The 22,395-nt window shown below is 45.8% G+C and overlaps 1 protein-coding gene and 1 pseudogene across 3 annotated transcripts in view; both read right to left on the reverse strand.

The window, feature by feature from the left end:
* The window catches only part of SEMA4D (semaphorin 4D), a 103,835-nt gene extending 82,612 nt beyond the window's left edge, over positions 1 to 21,223 (reverse strand). For 2 of the 3 annotated variants that reach the window (XM_016122908.2, XM_016122900.2), the window contains exon 1: positions 21,165 to 21,223. The gene's annotated coding sequence lies outside the window, so the exon portion shown is untranslated. The remainder of the gene's footprint in view (positions 1 to 21,164) is intronic. The other variant, XM_016122906.2, reaches the window with a different exon arrangement.
* LOC118600687 lies at positions 13,746 to 13,859 on the reverse strand (annotated as a pseudogene).
* Positions 21,224 to 22,395: the final 1,172 nt, after the last annotated feature.

Consider the following 22,395-nt stretch of genomic DNA (forward strand, 5'->3'; position numbering starts at 1 on the left):
ACTGAATAAAAATACACAAACATATCAATTTATGCAGAAAAAAACATTGGAAAAAATTCAGCATCCACTTATAGTAAAAACTCTCAACAAACTCAATAGGAGCTCCCACATCTGGTAAAGGACATCTGGAAGAAACCTACAGCTAATATGATATTCTGTGGTGGGTGACTGATTGCTTTCCCCTGAGGCCAGAGACAAGGCAAGGATGTCCCCTCTCACTGCTTCTATACTGGAGGTCAGGCTAGTGAATGAGGCAAGAAAAAGATATAAAAGGCATACAGATTAGCAAAGAAAAATAAAACAGTGTTTTTAGAGACAACACAATTGCATATGTAGAATATGCCATAGGGAATTTTCAGGGAATCTGCCAAAACAAACAAACAAACAAACAAACAAACAAAAAACGCTTAGAACAAAAAAGTGAGTTTAACAAAGTCACAGAATACAAGATTAGTAATGTATGTATGATCTGTCATCTTTCTACTCTATTAACATTTGTAAAATTGATAAGTGAAACTTCGACAACAATTAAAATGTAATGTTCTGTGAAAGATCCTATTACAAGAATTAAAAGACAAGCTACAAGCTGAGAAAAAATATTTGCAAATAGCATAGCTAACAAAGAATTTGTATTCGAAACATGAAGAACTCTTAAAACCAACAGGAAGAAAATAAACTGCTCAATTAAAATATGAGCAAAATACTTGGACAGACATTCACCAAAGTGGATATATGGACAGCAAACAAGCATATGAGAATGTCATTAGCCACCAGGAAATACAAATTAAATCCACAGTGAGACACACATTAGAATGGCTAAAAAAACCTAATATCAAGTATAGCTGAGGATGTGAAGCAAACAGAACTCTCACATGGTGAGAATGTGAAACAGGATAGCCAGTCCAGAGAACACACACCCACTATACAATCCAGCAACCCCACTCCCAGGTATTTGTCCTATAAGGACAAGAAACCATGTGTTCACAGAAAAGCCTGCAAGGGAATGTTTATGGCAGCTCTATTCAAGTTTACAGTGGAAGAATACTCAACGGTCAAAAGAACCAAGTGTTGATAGAGCAAAAGCTTGAATGAGTACTAAAGGTATTATGCTGAGTAAGAGGCCAACCTCGAAATACTACCTACTTCATGACTCAATTTATAGGACATTCTTGAAAAGGTAAATGACAGGGATGAAGAGCAAACAGCAGTTGTATGTGGTTAAGGGTGAGGGGAGAGTGAACACCTAGGATAATATAGGAAAGGTTTTGTGGGATGGAACTGTTCAGCAGCCTGATTGTGGAGGTGGTTATACAAATCTATACATGTACTCAAACTCATAGAACTGTGTGCCAAAATAATCATTTTTACTGTACACTCATTTAAATATAAATAAGAAAGAGTAAAAGGACTATACCAATTGGATCAAAATGTTTTTAAAAAAAAAATCTTTACTTTTAGCCAGTCACAAAAGGACAAATTCTGTGTAATTCCACTTAAATGAAGTACCTAGAGTAGTCAGATTCACGGAGACAGAAAGTAGGATGGGGGTGCCCGGACTGGGGGAGTGGGTGGTGAGTTAGTGCTAATGAAGACAGAGTTTCGGTACGGAGGTGGATGGTGGGATGGCTACACGACGATGTGAGAGAGCTTAATGCCACTGGACTGAGCATCTGAAATGGTTCACTTTACAGTACGTGTATTTTACTACAACACCTTTATTCTTCATCAGAAAAGCAGATTTACAAAACCGTGTTTCCATAAAAATAAAACAATAAAAGGGGGTTCTAAAATCGAGAAGCTAAAGTCCTGAACTGCAGATCACACTCTAGATATATCGCTGTTCAGTCTAGTATGTGTCATCCCAGACTTGCCCTAAGCATGTCATGCGCACAGGTGACGTTACACATGGGATGATGTCTATTCAGACTGTAACCAGGAACGAAAGAGAAATGTTGGGCTTCCAAAGCAGCATACTTTTGTTTCCCACAGGAGGGGACCACGAAGTAAATAAAATATATCCACGGTCTGAAGCAATAGCTTGCAATTTTAGCCATACCTCAGCCAATCGGAATCTCAAACAGATACACATGTCGACAGAGGGCCACATAGACCCCAGGCCCATCAGTCAGTGACAAAAGTTTCGACTCCCTCCTCCTCCCCTCCCAGAGAGGCGCCCAGAGAAGGGGAGTTACACCCCCAGCAGTGTTTCTGGATCCCTGGTGGCTGCACTGTGCGGTCCATGCTCCCAATTCAGAGAAGTTCCAGCTGCTTTGCAGATGCATGGGCACCAGCTTCTGGGCACACATCGTCCTGGCCCCTCTCCACTGGTTGCCAAGAGACTCAACCCCAGTGATGTCCAAATGCAAATCGCAGCTTCTAGACACCTGGCACCAATAGACACCAAAGATAAACACAATCTGACTCATTCACTCAGCTCTGCACATCCCAAGCATTTCAGTAGCAATTAACCTTTGTTTAAACTCTGTGTTGGTGGTTGGGTCGAGGAGTCACTGGCATTTTAATCTAAATAAGAACATCACAAAGATTATGCTGGACAAATACAATATAAACTGATATGAATATCTCCCAGTTCTTAACTTCTAGCAGGATTCCCCTGTGTACACAGACAAAAGAACCAAATAAATAATCTCTGTAAACTCATTTCAACTAGCTTCTCTTTCTTCCTCTGTGGTTAGGCCTTGAACTGTTAAACTTCCCTGCAGAACTCAAGGCTTGAGAACATGTGGACCATTTTTTTTAAAACTATGCAGGCTTCACTTTCTCTTTCAAGTTTTGTGATTCCAAGAACATCCTGGTTGAGGACTGGACCGAAACACGGAAAATTATCAACTCACTGTTTCCCAAGTCTCTTCCTGACAGACATGTGTCCCTCAAAGAAAAGAAAGAAGAATTTCACTTTGCTCACATGTTTCTCCTGGCCAAAACTTTCTGTAGTGAAAGGCCAGACTGGTGCTGCGACCAGAGATTCTGGTCTCAGTTCTGTCACTGGTGAGCCCTATGGGGTCCCAGCTTTGGGGCCCCAGACACCCTGCTGGGCCACCCTGGGAAGTTCTGATGGCACTTCTGAGAGCAGCTGGTGCTTTAGAATCTGGGGGCGGGCCCAGAGTTGCCAAACTGTGCTGAAGTCATCATCAAACGGTCTAGCCCTCCAGTACTGGACCACCACCAGTAGTTTTCTGACCCCCCTTCAGCTGCCAGGCTTAGGGCGTGCACAAAAACCCTGCCAGCCCCTGCAGGAGGAACTGGGGCCAGGCAGACAGATGGTGAACACCAGAGCAGCTACAAACTCAGGCAGGTCCCAGAGGCGTCACTTTCTAAGAATTAGGTCAGAGGCTTCACAGGAAGCCTGAGGCCTTGGGGTGGGTGACACTCTGCACAGTGTAAGGAGAGCAAGGATTGGCTTGTGGTTCTGGGCTCCCCGTGATGATCCTCCCTGATTTCAGCCAGCTAGGAAGCATGAGACACATGCTGAGCACCAGGTCCAGAAAACTGACATCCATCCCAGGTCACAGCCCTGGCAACTGTGCCCTCCCAACATCCGCCCAGAAAGCTGCGGCTGCTCTGAGCCCTTCTAGCCCCTGGAGCCATTCATGTATTCATTCCCCTCAAACACACTTGATGGAAAAGAAAGAGAAGAACCACCTTCCCTTATCAGTTCTGGGACCCCGTAGAGCTCCTAGAAGGGAACTCTACCTACCTACCCACCGAGCATTCATCTCCAAACCCATGTACACATTAGGCTAAGCTCACCCCGGACACCATATGACGTTTCTTCTGTTTCACCGTGATTATTTATCACCAAAGTAACAGGATGGCCAAGAGGCCTGATAAGCGTGTGCCAGGTGGACAGGGGGTCAATGTCAGTGGTGCACAAGGCAGGAACAGGAAGGCAAGACTGGAACTGAAGTAAGTTTTTTGTCCCAGAAAAAGAAAACATCAGGGAGGTGGAGCACCAAGGCCTTCTGCTCACAAACACATGTCCGAGTCTGGAAATGAAGAACTTTCTGGAGGGAGAAAAACAGGAATCATCCCCAGGGGCACCTGGGGAGTTGCTCAGGTCCAAACATAAGTTCAGAGGTGACAGGAATAAAGCAGCAGTCTTGATTAGGCACTGGTCAGTGGGAATGGGGCTCATGTTGCAGGCCAGAGCTATGCTCCCAGTGCCCTCAGAAGACAATGTCAGATTTCCCCAAGCTGATGCTGGCCCTGAGGCCTCTGGGACAAGCCAGAAGCCCTGCCTGCTCTGGGGAGCAGGTCATCCCTTGTCTTCACACACCCCTGCAAGCTCATGCCCCTTACCCACCGATGGCCCACCACAGGTTCCAGGCATTTGGCAAACTGACCAGTGCTCTGGTTAATTTTACCTGGCTATGTTGTAAGATATTTGGTCAAACATTATTCCAGAGGCTTCTGTGAAGGTATTTTTTTTTTAGTTTATTTTTTAATATATTTTAAATAATTTATTTATTTAAATTAGTTTCAAGTATATAGTACTTTGGTTAGACATCTATAAAATGATCCCATTGCTCCCTCCCTCCCCTGGCCCTCCACTTAGCCAGCATATTAATGCTAACTGCATTCCATCTGCCATGCTCCCTATCCCCATGACCAACAATCAACTACTAATTTGTACTTCTTTAACCTTTCACCCCATTCTCCCAGCCCCCCAACTCCCTCTTCTCTGTCTGTCACCAAATTGTCCGCTTTGTGAGTCTGTTTTTGATCAGTTTGTTCTTTTTGTTCCTTAGATTCCACACATAAGTAAAATCATGTGGTATTGATCTTTCTCTGTCTGGCTTATTTCACTCAGCATAAGAACCTCTAGTTCCATCCATGTCACTGCAAATGGTAGGATTTCATTTTTTTAATGGCTGAGTAATATTCCATTGTATATATGAATCGCAATTTCTTTATCCAATCATCTGTTGATGGGCACTTTGGTTGCTTCCATATCTTGGCTACCGTAAATTGTGCTGCCATTAATAATGGAGTGCATAGAACTTTATGAATTATTGTTTTGGTTTTCTTTGGATAAATACACAGAAGTGCAATTGCTGGGTCAAAAGATATATTCATTTTTAATTTTTTGAGAAACCTCCATACTGTTTTCCATAGAGGCTGTACCAATATGCAATCCCACCAACAACATATGAGGGTTCCCTTTTTTTCGCATCCTCACCAACGCCTGTTTTTTGATTTACTGATGATAGCCATTCTGACAGGTGTGAGGTGATGTCTCATTGTGGTTTTAATTTGCATTTCTCTGATGATTAGTAACCTTGAGCATCTTTTCATATGTCTGTTAGCCATCTGTATTTCCTCTTTGGAGAAGTATCTTTCAGGTCTTCTGTCCATTGTTATTTTGTTTTGTTGATGGTTTCCTTTGCTGTACAAAAACGTTTTAGTTTGATACAGTCCCATTTATTATTATTTTTTGTTTCTCTTGCCTGAGGAGATATATCTGAAAAGATTTTCCTGTTAGTAATATCAGGGAGTTTACTGTCTATGTTTTCTTCTAGAAGTTTTATGGTTTCAGGTTTTATATTGAAGTCTTTAATCCATTTTGAGTCTATTCTTGTAACAGTGTAAGAAGGTGGTCTAGCTTCTTCTTATTATTTTTTATTTTTTGCATGTATCTTTCCAATTTTCCCAGCACCATTTATTGAAGAGATTATCTTTACCCCATTATATATTCTTACCTCCTTTGTCATATATTAAGTGAGTGCATAAGTGCAGATTCATTTCTGGGCTCTCTATTCTTTTCCATTGATCAGTGTATCTGTTTTTATGCCCGTACCATGATGTTTTGATTACTGTAGCCTTGTAGTATAGTTTGATATCAGGTAGTGCGATACCTCCAACTTTGTTCTTCTTTCTCAAGATTGCTGTGGCTATTTGGGTTTTTTATCGCTCCATATAAATTTTATGATTATTTGTTCTAGCTCTCTGACAAATGTCATTGGTATTTTGTAGGGATTGCATTGAATCTATAGATTGCTTTGGGTAGTATGGCCATTTTAATGATGTTGATTCTTCCTACCCATGAACATAGTATATGCGTCCATTTATTTTTATTTTCTTCAGTTTCTTTTTTCAGTGACTTCTGTGAAGGTATTTTTGAATGGCATTAACATTTAAATCCGCAGACTGTAAATCTCCATGCCACCCTCTGCTAGCCTGCCCTCCAGATTTCAGACTTGTGAGCCAAGTCCTTAAAAGAAATCTCTCTCTCTCTCTCTCTCTCTCTCTCTCTCTCTCTCTCTCTCTCTCTTTACACACACACACACACACACACACACACACACACACACACAGAGTTCTATTTTTCTGGAGAACCCTAATACGATCAGGGACAAAGCTTCCAGGGCCACTGGACCTGGGCTACTTCTGCTTCAGAGCAGAACCTCACTATGGAGAGAAGGCCCCTATGAGCACATGGCACCCCATGGAGGGTTCCAACCAAAAGCCACATATGCAAATGACTGGAGACATATCACCCAGCATCTGGCCAGAATGCACAGCTGACTTCCAGGAAAACATGCCACATTACTTGTGGTAGCTCAAGGAATTATCATGCACATGTTACCATTCCAGACAAGTGGGAGACACGGTGGAGAAGTTAGGGATGAGTTTTATCATTTGGTGGAAAATACAGTTAAGACTTAAGGAAAAACATAAGCCTCCTCATGGGCAAAGACTCCTAAATCCATGGAAGCCTTTTGTAATGCAGACCTCAAGCTGTGTGGGCACCACTTTTCAGGAACATGCACGCATGCATGCGCGCGTGCGCGCGCACACACACACACACACACGCACATGTACACATGCATGCACAGGCATAAACACATACACATCCTACTACAAACACTACTAATTCCTTTTTTAGCTCCACAATGTCCTTTTGGCAGCTACGCAGGCTGGCACAGCAAAGCTGACCAATGCCTGTCTAAGTGACAATCATGAAAGGGCCTGACCCCTCAGGACACCCCCACCCTGAGACAAGCCCTAAGAAGTAGGCAATGGTGCCACTGGTCTCCAGTGGGGGTACATTCACAGCTATTTAAAAACTTATGGATAAAATACTTTCGAATAGGCTTTTCTTTTTTAGAACACTCTAAAATGAAAGAAATTCTTCAAATCAATAAAATTAGTAAAGAACCACTATTCAATTTATATTAAAAAGGGTGAAGCCCAAGGGCAGGTGCTTCAGGGGGAAAATAGGAATGACCAATGAATCACAAGCAAACAAGTGATCAAGAGACTGGAGACCTGCTATTTTCCCAATCATACTGGTGAGGACTAAACTCGCCATTGGTGCTCGAGGGGTGAGGGGAGGGAGAGACTCTTGTGAGCTTGGAGATGGGCACAGTGCTGTCCTGCCAACAGCCTAGACACTCGGTTCAAAACTGAAACTGCATACGCCCTTTATTTTGATTCTAAATTTCAATTTAGACTCCATACTTTGATTCTAAAACTCTTTCCTATAAAAATACTCACTGAAGTGCACCAGGGAAAATGGTCAAGGATGTGGCAGACTGGGGAGACACCCGAACTTCCAACACAGACTGCGGGACATGGGGCATGAGCCCCACGGGGGCACACGGGTCTCATAGAACCATGTCAAGCATGAAAAGCACGTGTGTTTATGCCACGGTGCTGAGTGAAAAGAACAGGCTGCAAAACCCTCCAGGATGGGACCACACCTTGCAGAAAAAGCACCATCTGTGCGCACACGTCCTGTCATGTGTACATGTGCACGCACACTGTGTGTCTGAAATGCACGAAGACTGCACACATCCCGTGCACAAGGCTTCTACTCTTTACTCTCTTTATTTTCTAAACAATAAAAATGCCATTAAAATAAAATAAAAGTTAGTCAGCATATCTGACTTCCTGTGCACACTAAAGATTCAACAAGTATTTCTGTAGAAACACCACAAAAAGAAAAAGCCCTACCAGGAGAGATAAAAACTCACATTAAAAGATAGAAGGCCCTTTCCTGTTTCCCCTCTGAGTCAATGTGAAATTATTTTACAAAGCAGTGAGTTTCCACTGTGCTCTCATTTCTGTAACTCCCCACAAATGCCGAAAAGCACCCATAGTTTCCATTTTCCTGCTGATAAAGCCTCACTGAAATATATCCTGCAGAAGGTGAATGCCTGCCAGCCCTGGCCTGCTCACTTCCCACCCCACACAATATTTCTCCTGCCTTCTTGTGTGCTAGAGTAGGTTGCAAAGTACCTCTCCCCTGGGCCTGTGGATAAGACCAGAGTTGGGAAAAGGGCCTGTGCAGATGTAATTAATTTAAGATCATTAAGTTAGGATGAAATCATTTAAGATCATCCAAGTGGGCCCTAAATTCAATGACAAGTATCCTATAAGAGACACAGACTCAAGGAAAAAGGCCATGTGGTGACAGAGCAGAGACTGAAGTGATGTGGCCAACAGCCAAGAGAGGCCTGGAGCCACCACATGCTAGAAGAGGCCGGAAGGATCCTCCCCGGCGCCTTCAGGAGTGCAGCCCTGCCCACACCTGGAATTTGGACTTCTGGCCTCCAGAACTAGGACAGCGTAAACTCTGTTGCTCTAAGCCCCCAGCTCGTGATGTCTTGTTATGGCAGCCCCAGGACACATGTGAGCACCATGATTCTATGAGGTGGGAGCGCATGTCCTTCATGGTCAGTATGCTGAGAAGGCAGGAAGGCCTGCCTCCGTGCTACATAGACCATGAAAATGCGCAGGATAGAACTTAAGCAATCATCCTTTCTGCACCATTAGGGGTCACCTTCCACCCTCCCACACAGCACCCATGTCCCGGGCCACTCCTGCCTACCCCAAGGCCCTGCCCACCCCCCAGGAGCCATTGCTTCTGTTCCTGCCACTCCTGCCGTGTAACAAAGTACCCTAGACTCAGAACCCTAAACACTTCACCAGGCCCATGGTCTTGGGAGCTAGGTGTTCCAGGGGCCATGGAAGGGATGCTCATCTCTGTTCCAAAGTCTGAGACCCTGGCTGGGGGACCCAATGGCAAGGGTGGTGATCATAACCAGAGAGTGGAGCCCAGGACAACCCATGAGGTACCTACCTGGCCCTCCAGAGCCCAGGACCACCCATGAGGTACCTACCTGGCCCTCCAGAGACTCACAGAATGGGACAGTGCCAGAGGGCCCAGGGGCTGGTGGCTGTGGTGTTCTGGGCACCACGCGGTTGGACTCTATTTGTGTCTTTTGGTGGCTTTTAGCTTGAGTCTGGGTTTCCTATCTATCAACACTAGGAAATTACCTTTCCAATAAATGCTTCTTTACTTCAAAGATTCCTAAGGATAAAATTCTAGATGCTGAACCCCAAATAGCCAATGGCACACGCATCTTTAAAATCTGTAAAACGCTCCGACCATTGGGCACCCCTCAGAGGAGTGCCCATTAGATGCTTCATACGGGAAATGTGCCTCTCCTGGGCTCACATCTTGCTTCACCTCTTCCTGGCTGAGAGATCCATAAATAAGTTTCTTATATTCTCTTTTCTCAATGTCCCCACCCACAAAAAAGAGGGAAGGACTGTCCCAATCTGATGGGACTATGGTCAGAATTCCACAAGACAGGCATAGAAGGCATCTGGCATGTCACTTACAAAGTCACTATGACTATCACCACATTATCCTTTCCTATGACGGCCTCCCTGTCTCCATCCCTGCCATCCAACACATCAATCAGAGGCACCAGAGTCACCCTTAAAAATGGGTGATTGCATTCGTTACAGCTCAAACACTTGGACAAGGCTGAGTGAAAGAAGCCAAACGCAAAAGCTACAAACTATACTGATCCACTTATGTGACATTCTGGAAAAGTCTGTAAGGATGAAAAACAGATCCGTGGTTGCAGGGGGAGCAGAGGAAAGGATCTAACTCTGGAGGGGCACACGGGAAATCGTGACCTTGTAGAAATTTTCCATGTCTTGCTTAGGTGGTACCTATCAAAATTCACAGAATGGGACATTAAAAAGGGTGAATTATGCTGTATATAAATTACACCTCAGTAAACGTGACTTAAAAAAACAAACAATCCTGCAGAGAAGAAAGTCTATGCTGTGTGCTGTGGTATTCCAGGTCTTGTCACTTGGCCCAGCTGTTGTCCTTCCCATCTCTCACTCACTCCAGAGTCGAGCAGTAACTAAGCATGCTCCACACACCCACAGGCATAATCACAGCTTATGAAGAGTTCAATGCTCCTGTCAGGACAGCCACCCCCACCTGGACCACCACAGACTAGCGATCTCTGTACAAACAGAATCCGTGCTCAGATATGACCCTATGTCCTCTTCTACTTCCTCAGATCTGCATTCTCCCCTTCTCAGGGGGCCTGCTTGGACCACCAGGAAGTATTCTTCCTCTTGCCTCCACCTCAAAGTTTCTCAACTCTGGCTGCACATTAGAATTCTGTGAGCTACTTGTCAAAATCACTGATGTGTGTCCTCCCTCTAGTCCCAGGGGTTTCTGATGTAACTGGGAGGGTTTGGGGGGACACTGGGGTTTTATTTCACTTTTTTAAAAAAAGGATCTTAGGCTCAGAAATGAAAGAGAGAACATCACATAGATCCTACAGACATTAAAAAGATAATAAGTAGTACAAAAAAAATCATGCAAACAAGTTTGACATCTTTGATGAAATAAACGGATTCTTTGAAACACACAAATTAGGAAGAGGGACTCAAGAAGAAACAGAAATTCTTAACAGCCCTATGTCCAGAAACTGAATTCACCACTAAAAGCCTCCCCATAAAAAAACCTCAGATGACTTCACTAGCAAATTCTATTAAACTTTAAAGAAGAAACAATACTAGCCCTACACAAACTTTAAAAAAAGAAAAAGAAAAGAAAAGAAAAATGAAGAGAGAATGTTTCCCAAATAATTGTGGGTAACAGTACCCTGATATTGAAATGAGACAGATATTACAAGAAAAGAGTACAGTCTCCCTCATGAATATAGTTACGCATATTCTTAACAAAATCGTTGCAAACTGAATCCAGTAATACATAAAAAAGATAATAGGTCATGACCAACTATGGTTTGTTCCAGGAATGCAAGATTGTTTAACATTCAAAAGTTAATCAAAGTAATTCATCATATTTACAAAAAATAAAAATAAAAAGCCATGAGTATCCCAATAGATAAAGGGGAAGCATATGACAAGATTCAATATCCATTAATAAAAACTTTCAGCAAACTAGAAAACTTCCTCAACCTCATAAAAGACATCTACATAATCTTTAGCTAACATATTAAATTTTAAAAAATTAAGTTTTTTTCTTCTTAAGATCAGAGACAAGTAAGAATGTCGACTTTCACCGCTTTGGTTAAACAGGGTACTGAAAGTCCTGCACAATGGGACATATGAAGAAGAAAACAAAAAGCATCAGAATCGGAAAGAAGGAAGTAAAATGGTCCCTATTTACAACTGTCAGGATTATCTCTGTGCAAACTCTTGACGGACTACCAAAAAAGCTACTCAAATAAATAAGTGAATTTAGAAAAGTCACATAAACAAAAAAATATTAAAAAACAATTAATTTCTATATACTTGAAATAAACAATAGGAAAATGAAAATATTTTAAATCCATTTATAACATTCTGAAACATGAAATACTTAGGAATAAATCTGATAAAATGTGTAAGGCCTGTACGCTGTCCACTACAAATCACTGCTAAGAGAAATGAAGCAAGATGAACACAGATGAAGAGATAGCCCATGCTCACCGGCTGAGAGACTCAGTACTGTTAAGATGTCAGTTCTCTCCAAAGTGATCTAAGGAATTAAGGCAATGACAGTCAAAACCCAAGCAGGCTTTTTTTGTAGAACCTGACAAGCTGATTTCAAACGTATATGTAAATGCAAAGTGTCTAGAATAGACAAAACAATTGAAAACAAATCAGAGCTGGAAGGTTCACACTACCCGACTTCGAGAATTTATTAGAAAGCAACAATCATGAAGATGGTGTGGTTTGGGCGCTGGTGAGGAATAAGCCATAACAAACCAGAAACGAGTCCAGAAACAAAGCCACACTGACATGTTCAGTTACTTTTCACACATGATTCCAAGAGATAGAATTCAATGGGAAAAGATAGCTTCTTTAATAAATGGTGTTGGAACAACTGGATATCCTTTATAAAACATGAACCTCAATCCTTAGCCCTTACCAGTTAAAAGTTACACTTGAAATGGATAATAGATCTCATCATAAAACCTAAAACCAAACTTCCACAGAAGAAAACATAGGAGAAAATCTTTATGAAAATAGGTGAGGCAAGGATTTCTTAATTGGAACACAAAAAGCACAAACTACTAAAAACAACTGATAAACTGCATTTAATCAGAAAAACATCTGTCCTTTGAAAGATGTCTTTAATAAAATAAAAAGGCATGCCAGAGACTAAAAGAAAATATTTGCCATAAAAATAACCTGACAAAGGATTGAATCCAAAATATGTAAACAACTCTTATAACTCAAATATAAGACAGCCGAATTCAAAAGTCAGCATAAAATTTGAGCAGATACTTAAAAGAACATATACAAATAGCTAACACACACACACAGGAAAAGAAATTCGACTAAACCTCAACAGTACAGCACAACGTACCCACTAGAACGGCAAGTTTGCACAAGGACTTGGAACAGCTACATTCACACATCGGCGGCGGGGACGGAAAATGACACATCCACTTTGGAAAAAGTCCGCAGTTTCTTATAAGTTAGACATACACTTCCCACACAACCCTACAAATCCACCTGTCATGTCCATAGTAAGATGTTCACACAAATGCACAAATCATTTTTATATCATTTTTATTGTGATAGAATACACATAAAATTTACCATTTTAACCATTTTAGAGTCTATGATCCAGTGACATTGAGTACATTCACTATGTTACACAACCATCACTACTATTTCCAGAACATTTTCATCATCTCAAAAGGAAATCCCATTAAACAGTCACTCCTCACTCTCCCCTCCCCCAAACCCTGGCAACCACTGATCTCCTATCTGTCTATGGATTTGCCTATTCTGGACATTTCAGTAAATTAAATCATAAAATATGTTCCCTTTTATGTCTATTTTCACTGAGCACGTTTTCAAGGGTCATCTACGTTGTGGCACGTGTCAGCGCTCCATTCTTTTATGGATGAGTAAAATTTCATTGTTGGGTGGACTACATTTGGTTATCCATTCATCCAGTGATGGACAACTGGGTCGTCTCAGTCTTTTGGCTGCTGCTATGAACAGTTGTGTACGTGTACAAGTGTTTTGTTTGTGTATCTGTTTTCAATTCTTTTGCATATACATCTGGAAGCAGAATTGCTGGGGGATATGGTGATTCCGTGTTTAACTTTTTGAGGAATCTTTAAACTTTTTCAAAGCTGCATGATTCTACATTTTCACCAGCAGTGAGTGTAGGAGGGTTCCAATTTCTCCATGTGCTCAACAACACGTGTTATTTTCCATTTTTTTTGAAAAAGCCAAGTGGGGAGTGGTCTCTCACTGTGGTTTTGATTTGCACACCCCTAGTGACTAATGATGTTGAACATCGTTTCATGTGCTTGTTTGTCATTTGTATACCTTCTTTGGAGATATGTTTGCTCATGGGATTTTTTGTTTGTTTGTTTTGTTTTGTTTTTTAGGCAAGGCAACGCTTGGTTGACCTTACAGACTGCAAGGACCTTGTCAGCCTACAGCATCTGGTCTTCCTAGGTGGTCTCCCATCCAAGTACTAACCAGGCCCGACCGTGCTTAGCTTCCAAGATCAGATGGGATCGGGTTTGTTCAGGGTGGTTGTTTGCTCATGTTTTAGCTGGCTGTTTGTCCTTCTGTGTTGAGTTGTAGCTCACAGCACTTATATTCACAGCAATCCTGAACAGGAAGCAATAAAAACATCCACCAACACGTGAATCAATAAACCATAATACCCACACAATGTAACAGGACTCAGTAGTAAAAGACATGAAGTACTGAGATACTCAGCAATGCATCAGAATCTTAGAAATATCATGCTGAAAGAAACTACAGACACAACGAGTCTATAACACATGCTACCATTTCGAAACTGTTGAAGAAAGAAATTTCATCTATAATAATCTAACCCTAGCAGATCAGTGATGGCCTGGGTTGCAGGCTGAGTGGTAAGGGGCAACAGGAAATTCTGGGAGGGCTCACAGGCCAAACATTCTCTGCCTCCAGAGCTCAACTCTGCTGCAACAGCACCAAAGCTGCGACTGATGATAAATGAATGGGTGAATGGCTCAGCTGACCTTCAGGCAAGAGTGTGTCAACCCCTGGCCTGCACCATGATTATGATGGTGGGTGCATAACTGTATACGTTTGTCAAGACTCACTAAACAGTGCACTTAAAATGAGTACTTTTTATTGTATGTAAATTATACCTCAATAAAATTGGATGAGGAAACACTTTCTAGAGGCAAGCACCCAAGTCTAATAGAGTCAGGACCATGCCCCGCCTCTACCTTCTTGTCCCTCCTGAAGGGTGTACACAGAAGGGCAACCTGTGCTTAGCCCAAGCAGCTCTTAAACACCCTGGTACATTCAAATGCCCTGGGTGGCCCATGAAAACACAGAGCTTCTGATTTAGGGGGCCTGAGGTGGAGCCGAGAACCTATACTTCCAGTAAGTTCGGAGACTAGATGCCACTGGCATGGGACCATAGCTCCAGAAGTGCTCTCTTACTCTCCTAGTGTTCAGGGGATGTGGAATTAAGTTGATGTTATAGATAAAACCTTGGCCCTCACTAGTGGCTGGAGCCTGACTGTAGGAAACACCAGGCCAATGTCAGGAGGAAACGCTCATGCCCAGCTGGCGACTGGACAAGCCCGAGGTCAAGGCTTCATTTTCTCAACCCCTAGCACATCTGGACCCCTTCTCCCTTCTCCTGCCCCTCACAGCTGTGATCTCCTCTGGGAGGGCATTCACCCCTGCCCAGAGAACTAGCTCTCCAGGCCCCCCTGAGTGTCCACTCCCCCTAAGTGCTCACTGCCACACTCAGGGCTCAGCTGTCCAAAGCTTCTATGACCATTCTTTGCTTCCCTGGCCTCCTCCCCTGCCTTCAGATCCCAGGGCCAAGCAGAGGTGCCCTGCACACTACAGGCCAATGACAACTTGCAGGGGACAGCTGGCCTGATGAAGAAACTCCTCCCATTTGCCTGATCCAGCTCCTGAGACTGGGGGACCCAGTCAGGAGCCTCCCTTTCAGCCTCCTTTTCCACTGCTCCACCTTTCCCTTCAAGAAGAGACCTAAACCAGAAGCCTTCTCTCAACCCTGCTTGCCTATTGGCTTCTGCTCCTCTTTCGTAATCTCTTGGTCTGCCACTCCCCAAGAATCCTCGTTAGGTCACCAGTAACCTCCATGTTGTAAGGTCAATTATTAAGGTCAGTTCTCAGTCCTCACCTCACTTGACCCCTGGCCAGTCAGTCCTTCCTCCCCATGCACCTCCTGCCATAGTCTCCAGTGCCCATGGCTTTCTCCTGCTTTGCAGGCCACTCCTGCCTGGTCTGTCAGCCTCAGACCTCTTCTCTCCATCTACCCACCTCCCTTGCATCCCGTGTTTTAAAAACATCACCTGTGTGCTGGCATCACCCAGTCCAAACCAATCTCCCCAACTCCAGTCTCTTTTGTGTAGTGGGCTCCTCACTACCTCCACCTGGACAGCGATGCAGCTGTCTGGAGAGCCTCCTGTCCTCCCAAATTCCCCATCTCAGGACAATGTCAATCCCATCCTCTGACTGTCCAAGCCAAGAATGTCATGGTTACCTGGACTCCTCTGTTGCTCCAATGGTCCTGTTACCTCTATTTTCACAACACATCCAGAATCTGGCTAGACCCTCACCTGCACAGGGCGGCTCCTGCCCCTCACAGTGAACACTCTGCCCTAAGGCCTTGCTCACTTGTGCCTGGATGTCCCTCTGCACCTATTCCATACCACCGGCTTGAGGAGGCCCATTGGCCACCTGATTTCAAATCCCAAATAGCCCTGATTGTTAGCTCCCTAAGTACCTGGACCTCACATTTTCTATAGACTATGATGCCATAGGTGACACAATCTGATTCATTTCCTCTCTATAGCCTTCCATCTCCCTCTATGTGACCGTAAGCTCCAATCGGGCAGGCCTTCTGTCTCTTGGTTTCTTGCTGTAATTGGCACTCAGTAAACATAAGGGAAGCAGTAAGAGTCCATGAATTCAACAAATTTTGAAGTCAAAGGTCCAACTCCTTCACCTCAAGAAAGATGAGCAATGGGACATCAGCGACAAAGATCACAGACATGCCAAGTACCCGAACTGCCTGGGTGGCACAGCTCTTCTTGAGCAAGACCCCAAAGCTCCTTTAGGGACTGGGAAACACAGAACCAGATGTGAATGGGAAAAGGCAGCATGTGCTTATGCTCATTCTGATGGCAGGCAGCACCCCAGGTTCAGGACCTAGCTGGGCTGTGCCCTCCCTGGGCCATAGAAAACACATACAGGCTACACTAAGGAGTGTTATTTTCACTTAATACACTGGCCAACAACAAAAATACTGGTCAACAAATGGGTCTAGCTTCAGGCCCTTATTTTGGGCAGCCCCCTGGAAACACAGCATCCTTCCAAACAAAATAAAAATACACACATGGCAGAGCCAAACAACACTCAAATGCTAGATCAAACAGATTATATTCTGTTGTTAAAGCAACTCAAATTTCTTGCAATAGGGCAGTAAAGCAGAAAAAAAAAAACTAGAATTACAGACAACTTCTATCTTTCACTTCGCAGACTTACCATTTTTATGCTTTTTCTGTTAGTGCAGATCAAGGTTACTCAATGCACCTTGACTACATGAAAGGAGAAAACAGAGAAAACCGCCTCTGAAAATGAGTGCAGCAGCCCACAGTGGCAGACTTTCCAACCAGCAATGGACACCCAACTGAACCAGCATTGCTTTCATTTCTGGCCACATCCCATGGAGGGGAACGTGCTTCTCCACTTGAACTAGGACCGTGGTGGGTTCGAGCTGAGGGCCTCCCACCCCCAGCTCTCCCACCGTCGCTGCTGTTCAGTTTTCAGGGTTTGGATCTTGTCTCCAATGCTGCCGAGAGCAGAGTATCAATGCCTTTTCATGGCCCACAGTCATATTCAGACATTCAGTGAATCCTGATTCGTAGAGTGCATCATTTTAGCCACAACATTTCTTATTAAAGTATGTAAAAAAAAAAAAAAAGGAATTTCTACAAATCAAATGCCATTTAAAATAAATTTAAATTAGATATAGAAATTTGGAATATTTAAAATAGGATATTATATTACCTAATAAAGACACCCTTCTTAAAAATAAACTTTAAAATTACAAAAATAGCTCCACTGTAAAAGAAACAAATAAAATATAAGTATCTAGAGGGGAAATAAGTACAGATTCCCCTCCCTCTTCCCCCCCTTTCCTGTTTCTCCCCAACATACATGCACTTCCGCCTCTGATACACAACCGCAGTCACACTTTCTTCTGATCACACACACTCATGCACAGCCTTCCCTCCCACCCCTGTCCCGAGCTGTGGACACTTTTGCTCAGAGCTGTGTTCCTGGGGCCTGGAGCAGTACCCTCCCCCTTTGTCCCCAGCAGGCACTCCATAATTATCTCTTCCATAAACCGTGTGCGTACTCCCAGATCATTTGCTATATTAAGTACTTACACACACACGTAAATGGGATCATTTCATACAGGCTACACTAAGGAGTGTTATTTTCACTTAATACACTGGCATTGCTTCTCAAGTAAACCTCTGAACTCTTTCATGAAGTGAAGGATCCTATGGCATATTTTAGGGGAGGGATTGGGGTTCTTAGATTATTAATTTTTTATTACGAAAATTTTTGAAAATACTCAGAGGTAGACAGAACAGCATAATCAACCCTTAGGTGCCCTCACCTAGACCCAACAATTATCTACTCATGGATAATCCACCCCACCCATACTACTCTGAAACAGATCCAAAACACAGTATCATTTCCTCTCAAATACTCCAGTACCAACTGCTAAAAGGTAAATATCTTCTTAAAATAACCATAGTTACTAAAGAATACTTATAGAATCATCATTTGCTCAACAAATGACCAACTATCTCATAAATAGCATAATATTTGAAAGAAGTGATTCTTGGGTCACTTGCGGGTCTGGCTGCAGTTCATTCGAAGCCTACAATCCTGGGGTACTGCTAAGAAATAATCCAGGAGAGGGTGCAGTCTCTTTCACAGACAGCATCTGAGAGTTTTAGGCTAGAATAACAGAGCCATCCCACAGGATGGATGGAGGCTCACACAAGCATGTAGGGAGGCGGCAGTAGGGGGATGGCACCCAGGATGCTGGAGTGCCCAGGAGCAGCAGCAGGGAATGAGCCCAGGTATGCATGCAGGAGGGTCAGGCAAGCAGAAAGTGAGCCACCTCAAGGAACTGGGACCAGCCCGTTTGCTAGTCCCAAGGAGAACCTTAATTGGTGTGCCAAAATCACCACCCCAGCTCCAGGCAAGGCCTAACAGTAGGGAGGATGGACATGGCTGTGAGCCATGCCATCTACAGTGCAGAGGAGCCAGCCCAACCTGCCCACTCTCGGCAACACCCTGAGACTCACCCAGAGATGTCCCCAGATGGTGAGTTGCACCTGTCAAGCCCAGGGCAACCTGAGACAGAGGGAGAGAGGACCTCCCACCAGGACTCTGTCAGTTTTGCAGCCACTTTTCTTCTTACCTCCTATTCTCCTTTCTGGATTGGTGAAAGGTCAGGAGGGAAATAGCTGTCTCCAGCAGAGAATCACAAAGACCTAAGGCTTTCTCCCAGGGAGCACCCTTGCCAGTCAGCCGATGACAAATTCATTTGTTCATTTTTACACAGCCAGCCTCACCCCACTGACACTCTGCATGGTTCACAGGTCACAGCTGTCCTGGAAGAACCTGGAGATGGAAGAGGCACCGCCCACCACCTCACTTCCCAGGAGTCTTTTAACCAAGCAAATTCTCAGCATAAAGCGAAAAGTAGCTTTAAATTAGGAAGTAACCAGGAAGCTAATTCACTTGTGTATCTACAGGAACCTAACCCAGGGACACGGGAGACACCCAAGAGACATAGGTCTAGCTGCCAACCCATGAGCTCTAGCCTCAGGTTCACCACACATGACACTGGGTCAGGAAGAGGCTCTTCGGCCACCCTCCCAAACCCACCCATCTCTCCCCCACCACCAAAAATGGGACACATAGGGAGGAGTGGGAAGCCTGGGCCCGTCCACGCTGGGTGTATGAGACGCTGACTTCTTCCAGAAACACAGAGACAACCACTGATCTTTGCATCGCATTATTGATTTTGCTGTGTGCTGGCACTGATGGATGATGCTCCCCCTTGCTCAGAGCCAGCCATTACTGTGCACTTCAAGCACTGGCCTAGACTTTCCTGCCTGCTGTGGAGAAGGCACTTGAGAACAAATCAGCCTCATACTACCCACACGGTGGGGGTCGCATGTGGATGAGGTCACTAAGGTCATCTCTCCTCCTCCAGACACACTGAGCAACTGTGGCATGGCCTTCAACCCCACACCTCAGCCAGGGAGGGTGCACCATCTGCCAGGACTCCAAGTAAGGCTACCAGAGCACCTCAATCACCAGGGAAGAGGATTCTGTAAGGTTCTATTTTCCAAGAGACGTGTGTGCTGGTCAGGAGGGTGGAACAGGAACTCTAGGCAACACTTCAGAGGGCATACAGATGGTAAAGCCCGTTACAGAAGCCAGTCTCCCTCCCATGCCAGCTCAAGATCCTACAACACCCTGCAATGGAGGAATCCTGGAAAGGAGTGACCCAGCAGAGCTGCCTCTTAGTGTCGGCCATTAGTTTTTATTCCTTAACTTGATTTACCTGCCAGGAATACTACAGACAACTTTTATCAGTCTGAGGGTTTGGCCTCCCAGGAAGACAGTCCTTGCCTGCAGAAACGCCTGGTGTGTCCCCTCATTCCTGAAGTTTTTCTTCCTGGTAGCACACAGTGCCTGGGGTACCCAGCGGAGGCCTGCTTTATTCTTCTTCACTCTTGCAGACGATGTGCACAGACACCAACCGTTCAAGTGACAATTGGGGCATTATCTCTACCAGAATCCTGGCCCCGCTGCTGCCTGAGTTGGCCTATTTCTAGGACACAGTAAACATTCCCAAATAACGGCACCCAGACAGTCAGCAGGCAGGCTCCAAGGCCTGGGGCAGAGATAGGAGGTGACAAGCCATGCATGTCACTTCCCCCCCCTGGAAACTTCCACTCAGTGGCACCTAGTGAATTTGAATAGGCTCAGAACAGGAGAGGAGGCTGCTTGGCCACAGGCCGCAGGTTCAGCCTGACCACCCAGGGCCTAGGACATGCTCCATGTAAAGGGAGGTTTTCAAAACAAAAGCAGAGCCACTTCGTGTGGTACACGCTCCAGAAAACAGGGCCCAGCCCTCAATTACAGGCCTCATTTTCAGTGAACTACCCACCTACACACTCCCATGCACCCCCACCACCCAACGCTAAATCAAATAAACGAAAAGGGACACCACGACGCAACTCTCCTTTCCATGTTTGCACTGGCAAACCCCCAACAGACTCAGCCCCCCTGCAGCTCACCAGGCCGCTGCAACAGGTGCAGCCAAGCTAAGGCTGGTGATTCTCCTTGGCTGTTCTAGTATCACGGAGCCAAAACCCTAAAGGGAGCAGAGGCCTGCAGCACTCACAGCCAGGGCCGACCTGCCCCACCTGTCTGAGTGCGCCGCTCCGGGTCCAGTGCACGGGGACAGCGGCCTCCGCGACAGAAATAGAAGCCGCCGGGCCCCGCCAGGCCCAAGTGGCCGGAGCGTGGCCAGACTGGCGGAGGCCCGGCGGGGCCGGGCGGGCAGGAGCGCTGCGGGACCCGGCAGAGCGCGTCACCCCGCTCCCGGCCTGGGTCTACTGCGCGCCTCGCGCCCCCGCGCCGCGCGGAGCCACCTGCGCGGGGGAAAGCCGGGGAGAGGAGGGATCTTGGGGTTCGGGGAGGGTCCCGCCGCCCCGCGCACCTGCCTGCTCCGCGAACTCCTTCCGCCCGCCCGCCCTTACCTGGCACGGCGCGTCCTGGCGGTGCCTGGCCGGCGAGCGCGGGCGCAGGAATGGCGGCGGCGGCGGCGGCGGCGGCGGCGGCGGCCCCAGCAGCAGCCGCGGAGGCCGGCGCAGAGGGGCGGTGTGCAGCGCCGGCGCGGGGATGCTGCGGCGCGCGAGGGCGCGGGGCGGACGCGGGAGAGAGGGCGCGGGGCGGCGCGCAGGCCCCTCCTCCGCTCTCCGCCTTCCCTGCCCGCCTCCCCCGTCCCCTCCCCCTCTTCCTCCCTCCTCCTCGCTGTCCGCCTGGCTCACCTCTCTCCGCCTCTCCCCAACCCTCTTTCTCTCTAGAGGCTTTCTTCATCTTCCTCCTCTTTCCTCCCAGGTCCCCAGAGGCTGGCCCCCTGCCCTGAGCCTCTGCTAGGTCCAGCATAGGTTCTGATGAAGTTGCCAGTTACCACCTGGTAATGAACCAGTTTGCCCCTTCTGGGAGCCTGGCTGGACCCCACCCTTCCCAGGCCCCCACTCCCCAAATCGCCAAGGATCCTGCACCTCCAGGCCCTGGTGCAGCTCTGCTGGGGACCAGATCTGTACAGTGTATGGACAAAGCACGTGGGCATCCAGGACTCTTGCCACGTTGCTTCTAAGCAAATCTGACTTTGGGCAAGAACATTCCAAACCAGGACCCCTGCCAGTTTCTCAGGTGAGGTGGGCAGGTGCCTTTTCCAATCTAGGTTGTTCTGCAGCCCTTCTGTGCCCCCATGCCAACTGTTTGATGAGTGTTCACCATCTTCCACACCCAATAGCAAAGGGTTCTGCAATGTGGCTTCTGATGACAGATGTTTAGACTAACCCATGGGTGTGGGACCCTGGGGACCTTCAGAACACTGCTCACTTCCACTTTAGAGGGAGAAGTGACAGACCTGGGCCCATGACTGGCCTGGTGATCAGAACTGCCAAAGACACTGTCCTCGGAAAGGAACACAGCTCCCTAGTCAGGAATCGGGGGTTCACCTTCACCAGGCCTGACCAGTGCTCCCTGAGCTGCAGTGCCCTCCTGGGAGCCCTCGACTACTTTCCTAATGACTATGGCTGCTGAGGGCCAGAGAAGAGTTTTAAAAGGAGCCAACCATTTGATCACCCCAATCAGGAACAGTCCCAGAGCCTGTTTCCTGCAATGGCCTCCTGACTTTCTAAGCCTGGCCTTAGGCCTTAGGACCAGTGAATTAACAAAGGACCAGCAAAGACCAAGAAG

The sequence above is a fragment of the Rousettus aegyptiacus genome, unplaced genomic scaffold (assembly GCF_014176215.1).
Source record: "Rousettus aegyptiacus isolate mRouAeg1 unplaced genomic scaffold, mRouAeg1.p scaffold_m13_p_3, whole genome shotgun sequence".
NCBI classification, from domain to species: Eukaryota; Metazoa; Chordata; class Mammalia; order Chiroptera; family Pteropodidae; genus Rousettus; species Rousettus aegyptiacus.